Source organism: Lissotriton vulgaris, chromosome 3_1 (assembly GCF_964263255.1).
Source record: "Lissotriton vulgaris chromosome 3_1, aLisVul1.2, whole genome shotgun sequence".
Lineage (NCBI taxonomy): Eukaryota > Metazoa > Chordata > Amphibia > Caudata > Salamandridae > Lissotriton > Lissotriton vulgaris.
The window spans coordinates 1,256,150,779-1,256,161,823 of NC_141689.1; positions in this window are offsets into that span (position 1 = coordinate 1,256,150,779).

Below are 11,045 nucleotides of genomic sequence, written 5' to 3' on the forward strand. Positions count from 1 at the left end.
TGGGGCCTTTGTCCCCTTGTCAAGAATGCCAAGCCAGTTATGGAAAGGATACCCTTCCAATACTACTCTGTGTCACTTTAAGTACCCCTGGACTGACCACCATCAAGCCTGTAACCTCTGCCGTTTACCCGAGCATGACCAGTCTACGTGCCAGGCCTGCATCGCCTTTCAGTCGAAGAAGACTCTTCGATACCGATGTGAATGGAGGTGATCCCATGGAAGGATGCAGAAGCAAGTCTAAAATGACAGCCCAACATCTTCATGGAAGAAGTCAGGCCTTCAGAGCCCAGCTGCTGCAGTCCTGCTTGGAGGTGAGCTCGCCCTCCAGATCTGAAGGGGAGACCAAAATAATCCACAGGCTCCACGACTCACCAAGATATTGACTGTGAGTATGGGCACTACCCATTCCCAACCCACAGGTGCACATTAGCCCCATGGATCGGCTGAGCATCACTCCAGTGGTGGCTGGGCCTTGAGCCCAGAAACTTTAGAACAGCCTGCTGGTCCACCACTGCCTCTGGGCCAGGTTCGCACCGACACAAACCCTTAGAGCCGACAACCTTCTTTTCTCCAAGCTTAAAGGCCTCGCTGAGGCCACGGCCTACCTCTGTGCCGACGGGCTCTTTGATTCTGACTTTGACACTACGCCGAAATCTGCCTCTGCACGGACACCAAAACTCATCTAAGTCATCGACACAAGCAATGTCAAAAAGTCACTTGGCACCACAAGCATCATCAGCTGCAGTCTCCGATATCTTCGAGGAGCCCATTCTCCAGTGATTACAAGAGCATTTGGATGCTCACCAGAAGCTCCTCCTTATTCGTCCACAACCTAGGAAAATCTCCATTAAGCTCCCATCAAAACCTTAGGACACACTCCAAAAGAAGAGAAAGTTGTCCTTCAAGGAGCGATTTGCCTCGGAACCCACACCTTCTCCAAGGCACAAAAATAGAAGGACAGGGGCACCCGCCCCCTTCCTGCCCAACCTTCTCCTTTTCCTCTCTCTCCTTCTCCTCTTTCTCCCTCCTCCTGCACCTCTGCCTGCTTCTCCCTCCTCAATGCCACCACCGTACATGCCACCTTCCCCAGCTTCACCATAGGGGTCACACTACTCCTCATATGAGGAGGATAGTCTACGGTATTCTATGAGGCTCCCTATGACCTGGAACCCAGGTCCGTGGAATGACTATGATATTGATCCTCAAGGTGACACAGACTTGTACCTAGCAAAACTTTTCCCACCTGATGACACCTCCATGTACCACGAAGTTATACAGAGGGTGACTACTTTTCAGAAAGTAGACGTGCATGTCATCCAGGAGGAAAAGGATTTCCAGGTGGAAACACTCTTAAACATATATTTTTTTTTAAAACAGCCCACCCTACAAATCCTCCCCAGGCTCAAGGGGATGCTGAAAACGTTGCCTGATCCCTTCAAAGTACCGGTCAAAACTGGGGTCATCCCAGCAAGATTTTAAAAATTATATATGAACCCTAACCCAACATCTTACATCTGCGGCCACATTCCACTGGACTCCCTTGTTGCGATGCCCAAAGTACAAACGCCCAGGTTGCAGGGGGTGTGCAACCTCCTGATCAGGAAAGTAGGGAGATCGATGCAGCAGGCAAAAGGGTGGCAGTACAACTGGACACATACTGGCAAATTGCAAACTCTGTTGGTCTGCTGTCCTGATGCAACAGTGCACTTTGGGATGAGTAGGATACACTCTGCCAACATTTCACTGACCAATATAAACCGCATGGGCAAGAGCTAATGGCCGAAGCTGCGGCGGCACATCACCCCACTGGCTTAGAGCCAGCAGCTGAAAACTAAAGGGATAATGTATTATCATCTTATTTTCTAGCTACTAGCTGAGCCAGCATGTGCAGGGTGGGGCAGAGCCAGGCCATGGGAGGGGGTGGGATGATTGGTTGGTGCACTTTTAAGTGCATGTCTGTTTAGCCGGCCATCTTAGGCTAGCCAAACGCACATGTAAATGTAAATTGATACTTGTATAGCGCACTACTCGCCCGCAAGGGTCTCAAGGCGCTTGTACGAATACCGCTGTGGAACCCATCCTGGCTTTCCCTGTGAGTTGTCCACTCCTGGGCACCTCCAAGGTGGAGGCCAGGCATCCTTAGCGTTGTGGGGGCCGTTGTGGAGATTAGTGTATAAATAGCGGGGTTTACCCAAACATAGTCACTGGGACCTGGGTTCTATAAGTAGTGAGAAGAAGGGGTCCCAGCGTGAGTGTAATATAATATGAACAATTCAAAGAATTATTTACACAGACAATAAATGCATCCACATTGTTTTATTCACAATGGGACTAAGTATACTGAATATACAGACAACTGATCAATAGTTTCAAACGGTTGTACAGTGCCCCAGGGAGGAAGGGGAAGGTGATCAGTTGAGGATATTGTGATGGAGGGAAATTAGTGACAGTAAAATCAGCCAGTTAACAAAACTGTATTGGCGAGTTATATACAAAACAAAGGACTATTGGTTCGAAGCTTAAATCAAAAGATATCATACTTCACAGGATACAATTAATGTAAAAACCGTTAGCCCCTCCCTCCGCTTATGCAGCCAGCTTATTCAGTGAGCAAACAGTTCTGGCAACTACTTGAACATGATAGTTCTGTTCCTTCGGGAACCGTGGTGACAGACGTAGGACTTTTTGCTCAGTCACTAGTGCTTTATTTCGCTCAGAGAACTGTACAAAAAAATACACAAATGCAAGTGTTTAATATTTATTGAAACGTAGTGAGACTAATATAGAAAATGTGCTTCAATGATTAATCGAACAAAGCAGACAAAAGTTGTGTCAAAACAGTGAATAAAATAAAGTTCCACCAGCTTATTGAGACAGCTTATATATGCATACACAGGGCTCGAAATTCCACTCGACCTCTCGCATAGTCGGCTAAATTTAACAAGGCCGACCAACTTTTGTCCTCTGTCTGTGAAAACGGAGCAAATGTGACAAGATAACAAGATTTAAAGGCATTTTATTGCTCACAAAGTTAATGAGCAATAAAGATGCCTTTAAATCTTGTTATCTTGTCACATTTGCTCCGCTTTCAGAGACGGAAGTCAAGTAGGTTGCTGTTGGGTCGAGGACATTTTTTTACGGTACTAGTCCTGCAGGACTAGTACCATTTTGGGGATTTTATGAGCTCTCTGATACACATACAGTATATGTAACAATCTAGTGTACTCCTTCTATGTAAACCCTAACCTATGTGTCTAGGGTGTGAAAGTATGGTATGCCAAGAAATCCCATTCTGGATTATCTAACCCTATTATCTGGTGGTTAAGAATGTAGGACCTCGTCTTGGTCACAAATTGGACACCACTCACAGAGACGTCAGTCAGCTGCTAGGTGAAAGCTTCATCATGCAGGGACCCCTCAAATGCAGCAGAAGTGTCTCCTCTGATTGTATTTGGAAACAAAAGGCTATACTTAGAAAAGGGCATCCTTGCCTCGGGCTGCGATTTTGATCAGGTTGCCTAATGTCTGTATTCTACAGATAGCGGTGTCGCCATTTTGATGTAATAACAAACACATTTGTATTATGCACATAAAGGGCTTGCTCATAATGCCAAAGCAGTGTGATAGTGTTCTCACTAAGTCCTTTTGTGTCAGCAAAGTCAGTGCAGTGTTTCTTAGAAACTAACCTTAGTGTCACAAATGCAAATGTGTGTCAAAAGTTGATGTGACTGGGAAGGCAGCTTTAGGAAAGAACTGTGTACATGTAAATTGGCACTATTACCTACCAGGCCAAACCCGGGCACATGACACTCACTCCTCGTACATAGGTTGGTTAAAAAGCTATCTAAAGCCAATAATCCCACCTCTAAAATACATCAGCATCTAAAAGTGTATATGATAAAGGATGGTAAAATTACCTTACAAATCAGGTCATTTATGTTATTGAATGCCCATAGGCCTTAGAACGGCAATAGCTGTTACAAAAGGTAATTCAATTTAAAAGAAATTTAGCATTTAAAAACAGTCTGAATAAAATAAATCCCACCACAGATGTTTACATCTTCCGAGTGATAGGCGAAACATTGCTTTTCCCAGCGTCTGCAGACAATGTTCCCAGAGGCACACCTTGAAACACATTGATAGAGCAAATATGTTCCCATCCACCCCCTACAGCAGATGCTGAGGAAGCAAACACAGATAATTGATGTTCCAGTGAAACTGAGCTTTGTTCCAAACCACTAGGTGTGGAGGCAACCCATGGAAGCTCTTAGACTGTGTCCAGGAGCAGAGGGTCTGCAGAAGATAGCTGCACAGATGGGCCTTCAGTGGGTCCACCAGTACATGTATGTCCATAGAGTCAATTGTGACCCTAAGCACAAGTCTAGGGCACACTCGTAAGTGCACAGGAGACACCGAAACACAGGCTGTTCGCAATGAAGACATACATGCCATAAAGACAGGGACCATTGCTCATCCAGTTCTCGAAGCAACGGTGCACCAAAGAATTGCATCATGTGTTCACGGCACAACAGGGTGTGAGGCAGTGCCAGCTCCATAGCTCGGCCTGGGACATCTATTTGCGAGCCAAAATAGTAAAAGCAAATTTCCCACAATTGGGATCAGGGCCAGCAGAAGACCTCCAAAGATGCTTCAGAGAATGGGGAGGATAAATGATGGAATAACTCCCAACACAATTCCAGTCATTCTAGGCATGTTTAAAATATGATTGACCAGCTACCCAAAATGTCGTGGAAGTTAGTATGGAGAAGCGCCTGTATCTCCGAAGATGAAAGTGCCACCTGAAGATCAAACTTCTCCTTGGCCGAACTTAAGGCCTCATCTTTTTTGAAATAATAAGACTTTCAGTTTGCACAGGGCGTCAAAGTGCACTTTAGTAGGATTAGTTGAAAGCCACAGCATATTCTCCCTAACTAAACGGGCAGTCAGAAACAAGATTTGTGTGCAACATGTTACAATGGAAGATACGGTCACCACATAAGCGACCCCTGGCTTAATTCCACAACAACCATGACTGTTCAACATCAGGTAACTCCCATTTGAGAGTAATCTGTAGGTCGGACGTGTCATTGCAGCTGGAGTCCTTTTCAAGAAGCAAGACAGGTTTGCCACAAACTCTGTACATGCCCTGTGTAACGAAATGTCCTGGCATACTAGGGGCCGACTAAAAGTATTCTCACTGTCTGAGCCGCAGAGAAACACTTTAGTATCCTTATTCCAGCAACGGAATGTGAAACAAAGCTCCCATTGTTCATGGTTGAACTCTTTATCTAATGCTTCATATCTGCCCACTTTTGTAGACATTAGTGAAAGTGGAAAAGTTGAGATTGGTAGTGTAATAACCATGGATTATCTAATTCGAGGATGCTATCTCAGCAACGGTACAAAGTAATATTTCAAGACTTTCCATGTGTAACATTGTGTTTTTTGCATCTTTCCGTACAATAGCTATCTGCTCTTCTGAAAGGTGGTATGCTGAAAACAAATTAGTGATGTTAATGTGTTGCTAAGCACATGGACAGAACGTAATGTCTGTAGTGTCCAGCTTAACAATAGAATTGACCTAAATTGGGACTGCCCATGTTGTAATTCAGACAAGTCTAAACATCTATTGTAGATGAGACAATGTTACGTAGAGAATAAATTCTAGATGATAAAGTCGTCATAGCGTTGTTCACTACTGCAAGAGCCTCTCTGCAGCTTCTTATTGAGCTATTTTCATATCTCGTTATAGACAGCATAAAGGAATCACTTTTGACGTGGTTCCTGAAGAACTAACGAAAAGTCTCTTAATTCCAAGTCATCCAATTAAAGGGGCAAGTGCTGTTTTACCTGAGACAGTGTAGAGGTTATAGGCAATTGAAACACAACTTCCCAACACTGTAAGTAGTTACCACCCCAAATGTTCACTTTGCGCATAATGTAGGTCAGGCCTGTTTGCTATAAATCCCTTGATGTTACCCAGGAATCTATCCTGACACTTGTTGGTGTCTACTGGCCACAGTAACCATCCCTTCCAATTAGATTGGATGAGTTAATATCTACTCTTATGCAGCACTGTATCAATAGTGTTTACATCATATAGTTTTAACGGCTGCCAGTTGTAAAGCATGTAAGAGTGGGAACTCTCGGTGTGTTCAAATCTTTTATCTTGACTAAGCCGAGACACATCTGTTGCACAGTTTTGTTCAGGAAAATCATCTGTTGCAGTATTAAACAGGCTCTGAATAAAGCCTTAATTCCCTGAACATGACAACCTTTAGTCCCCTAGATAGATTTTACATCTACTGTATCACTCCAAAATTCAAAACCTCGTACAGAGAGTTGGGAAAGAAAAGAAGCAGAGTAAATCAGCTTAGTATCAGTTAACATTTTTCTTTGCCGGTGACTGCATGCCTATAATAAAATGAGGCTGGGTTAGATGTGTCATAACTAGAAAACTAGTCAAACGCTTTTGAACTACCCCTTGGTGGCGTAGGGCAATGTTCCCAATGTGTAAAGTTTAATACTTCACAAGGTGTACTAGCCCCGTGTCGAAAATGATGACCGTAATGTTGAAAACAGATCATCTCTACAAAATTAGCTGTACCACCATAAAACACATCAGAAGAATATATAGCTGCATGTGCTAGATCTTCTGACATTTCATATACCGTATCAATGTCCAAATCATCAGAAATAGTACTGGGGCTGATGATATAATTCGAGGAAATTTTAAACAAATGTGTAATTTGTCAGAGTTAAGTGAGACCATACACATCAAACAATACCCTATCCCATACAATCCCATCCAGAACTGGAACAGCTTAAATGTTCACCAGGGACAAGTCTCTGTTCATAGTGTGATGATGCGTGTAGTTTCAGAACCAAATTCACAGTTTATACTGCAGATCGTCCTGGGACAAATGCACAAGTTATTTACCTTCGGTAACAATATATCTGTATCAAACATTAGTTAGTTATAGATTCGTTACCCTAGAATTACCCCAGGCGTCAAACTGGATCCGGAAAGTTTTTTCATCAGCAGTACCTCTGCGCGTCGGAAGTTGGCGTTGGTCGGCTCTGCGTCAGTTGTCGGATCTTTCTTTCAGATTGTCCATGTAGAAGAAGGAAGAGCAAGGTCACAAAACCAATCCAAAGGACTAGTAAAAGGAATGCAATTGTAATCCGAAGGTGTAAACATGGCGAAACCAAGTGTTAATTTCAGCCAATGATAGAAGACACGCACCTTTAGTTCGAAAGGCATGGGTGGTGGGGGGCGGTGGAACCTCCGATGCATCGGAGGAGAAGTCATTGAAGTCGATGACTTATCCAGAAGCTATCCGGTCGATCTTGGGCAGCTCAGCAGGCTGGCTCGAAAAGATGAAGATTTGTTCTGAGGTGCATTGACTTAGACCTTATTCTTCTCAGGATTCCAAATTGAAATCTGTGTTTCTCTTCTTGTAGACTGCTTAGCTGTTTTTGAAACAAGTATAAGGAATACTTTATTGTTGTTCGTAGTTGTCTCTTGTTGAAGAGAGCAGACTTAATTTGTAATTAAAGCTTCCATCTGAACCTCCTGTAAAGCAACAAGAGGAGATTGGTAACTACCCAGGAGTCCACGCGACTTACTGTTGAGAATCGGCCACATAATGTGGTTTGATCAGATCAATAGAGACCAACCTTTTGTCTTGGCATCTGGCAAGGGGCAGGAGAAGTACAGTTTGTGTACCTTCAACAGCCAAGACAGGCACAAGTACTCTGTAAGATGACCCAAACTCTTTCTTGTCCACTGTCTTTTCTTGGACCAGATCCCCGATCTTTGGGATCTAGCCAGTTCTTGCCAGAACAACCTTCACTTCCCCAGTGACGGTGCGTTCTACTTGGACTTTGCTTTGTTCTTCCGGAAATCTTTCAATTCCTGTAAAACAGCCAAATGTTCATTGATGTCAAACTGTTTCTGCTGCCACTGTGCTGGCATTATACAGGTCTAGGACCCCCATCTTAACCCCAACAGGTTCTCAGAAGGAGTCTGACCACCCAGGAACGTTCTTGGCATATTGTTCAAAGCCCTCTGGACCCCATATAGGTGATGGACCCAACTGCAACCAGAGCCTACTATCCTTGCTATTAAATGTTTGAAGTCCCATTCTGTCCTGTCCACAACCGCGTTTCCCTCTGGATGGTATGGAGAAGAGAAATGCAAGGTTACACACAAACTTCCCATGGCCTCTTTGTAAGCACGAGAGCTAAATGTTGGACCCTGATCAAAATGTAGTGTGCCTCTGTGTATGTCCCGATAAAAATTGGCAGATCCTTTATAACAATTCAGGTGTCGGCCAATCACTGTGGCAATATCCATAGGAATCGAAAGCAGGAATCCACTGTCACCAAGATATGCTTGTGAGCCCTGTCAGATGATTAGGGGCCACTGTAGTCCAAATACACCCAAGCCTAAGGCTTGTTGGAAATCAAAAGAGGTGTCCGGGGTGGACACGCCCCGGTTGAACCCTTCATCTGCTGACAAATTTCACATCACAGGACAAAGTCCTTGGTCTGTAAAGACCTGGCCATGAATAGTGTTGCTGCAATAGTGAAATTGTTGCAGCCACCCCCTCATGTGCAGAAGCCAGACCGTCATTTACAATCCAAATTAATCTTAAGTCTGCGATCCCTGTTTGGTATTACTCTTTCCCCCATTCCTGGAATCTAAGCATATGGTGTGTTTTGTGCATCTCCCTTGTAGGAGTAGTTGATTGGAAACCCTTTTGCCAGGTGTGTGACGTTGCACACAGCACCATGATGTCTGTCTATTCTCAGACTTGAATGAGTTATTGCAGCAACTGTGGCAGTGCGAACCATCACTTTTGTGGGTTCATCAGCCAGCGAGTTTCCTATGACTTAAATGCCAACCCGTTGATGACTCAATATATGAATGACATGGGCCTGTGGCAGGTATTCTTTCAGCTTCGCCATCTGTTCCCAAATAAACTTGTGCTTCACTGCGCAGCCTCTCGAGTCCCTAAATCCATTCTGGCTCCAATAATGAAAATACTCCTCATATGACTGCACACAATAATACGAACCACACACTATAAGTGTGGGGAATCCAGCATCTGTATTCTGTAGTACCAGTACTAAAGCCTTAGATTCTGTGAGCTGTGCCGTACAATCACCTAGTGACTGTGTGTAGTTTTTTTCAGGATGGAAGGTTCTGTTGTGCGTACACCTTTTACGTCTGCCCATGCCGGTGTTTGGTCCCTACAGCAGCCTGACTAGAACCATCAGTGTAAATTATATGGTCATAGCGTTCTAGAGGCATTTTCTCTCTTGGCAAATATTCTTGCTCGTACTGGAGAAATGGTTGTGTCTGTAATGTAGCTTCAAATCTGTAGTCTACATCTGTTGCAGTGAGGGAGTTTGCCTGTTTTATCCATCTTAAATGTAGAGCTTTAACGTTCGAAACACTTGCTCATTTAACCGCCTCCAAGGTCAGTCCCGGGGTCACGACACAATGCGTTTTCATTGAGCCAGGGCACGCTCTTTGACTATGGCAGTCTGTACTGCTGTCAGTATTTTTTCAGTAGGGGCAAAATGCTTTTCTGCTTTGGTATAGAGATGCGATTTATATGCTTTCGGTTATGTCACCTTCATTGAACGTGACATGTGTACCCCGATGTACATGTGATTACAGGTATCACCAGGTTTGTAGTGTTTAAGCATATGTGTAAGTGTTTGGAAGCGTTCAGGTCTGCTTGAATGGAACGTAAACTTTGCGTATGTTCTTGTGTCCAATGTGTACCTGAAAAGTCTGGACAAATAAGGTCGTAGAATAGTTTTACACGTTTTACTTAATCAGGAATGTATGTTCTGCCAAAAATTGAATTCCAAATATTGATTTTAATCTTTTAAGAGTCATCTGATTTTGGAGAGCCGCACATTTTTCTAAAAAATGTGTCGCCAGGCTCTTGCCCTCCATTGACAGCTCGGCATCCCAGAAACAGTACACCGAGGTGGGCAATTTTAGATTATTTTTTTTATTGAATCAATAGCCCAAATGAAAAATGACAAAGATTATGCTGTCCACTCTTGTCTAGTGTTCCATCTGGTCATCGTCCGTTAAGTATATGTCATCGGCATATGACAATGCCTGTTCATCAAAGTTTTGAAGTAATTCTGTGACTGGCTGAAAACAGCCCAGTGCTTTTCTTATACCCCTGTGGTAAACCGTGCCATGAAGGCTGTCAAATATCTACTTTCAGGTGCTATATTTTGGCAGAAAATCCATTCGAGATGTCCATTATTGTTTTGCACTTCTGCACAATATTATTCATTAGTGCGGCACTGTGCATTTTGAACTTCAAATGTGCAGCATCAAGCTTGTATTTACTCGCAGAGTTAGAGGTAACACCACCAGGGGAAAGGCTAATGGAGGCACAGCTCGAGGAGCCCTTTTATCCAAATAGTGACTCCATTGCTGTTCCTCCAATCACACAACACCTGTTGGGGTAAGGCTACAGGGGTTTCTCCCAAATGGTTAGGAGATCTTCTCTGACCAATGAGGCCTCTCTCTATCTTTCAACATGGTTTCTGCCTCCTGGAACTCACTGCAACGCCACCAAACATACCACCCTGGAAACACACCCTGCCACAGAATATCAGAAGTAGTTCAGGTGCTTATCCTCAAAGGAGAAGTAGAACCAGTATGTTTGCAGCATCACGGCAAAGGGGTGTACTCTGTACTTTTTCATCCCTAAGAAAGGCTGGTCTCTAAGACCAATACTTAACCCAGGCACATCCTCCCAGAACATTATACATGGTCACTCTGCAGGATGTCATTCCGCAGCAAGGCAACTTCATGATGGCTCTCGATCTAAAGGGCACCTTCTTTCATGTTCCCATCCATTGTTGCTACTTGCTGTTTGTGGTTAGTGGTCAGCATTATCATTTGAAAGTGTTGCCATTCAGGGTCGTCACTGCCCTCAGAGTATCCTCTAAAGGGCTTGATGTGGTTGCTGCCCATCTCATAAGGAAGGGAATTCACTAAT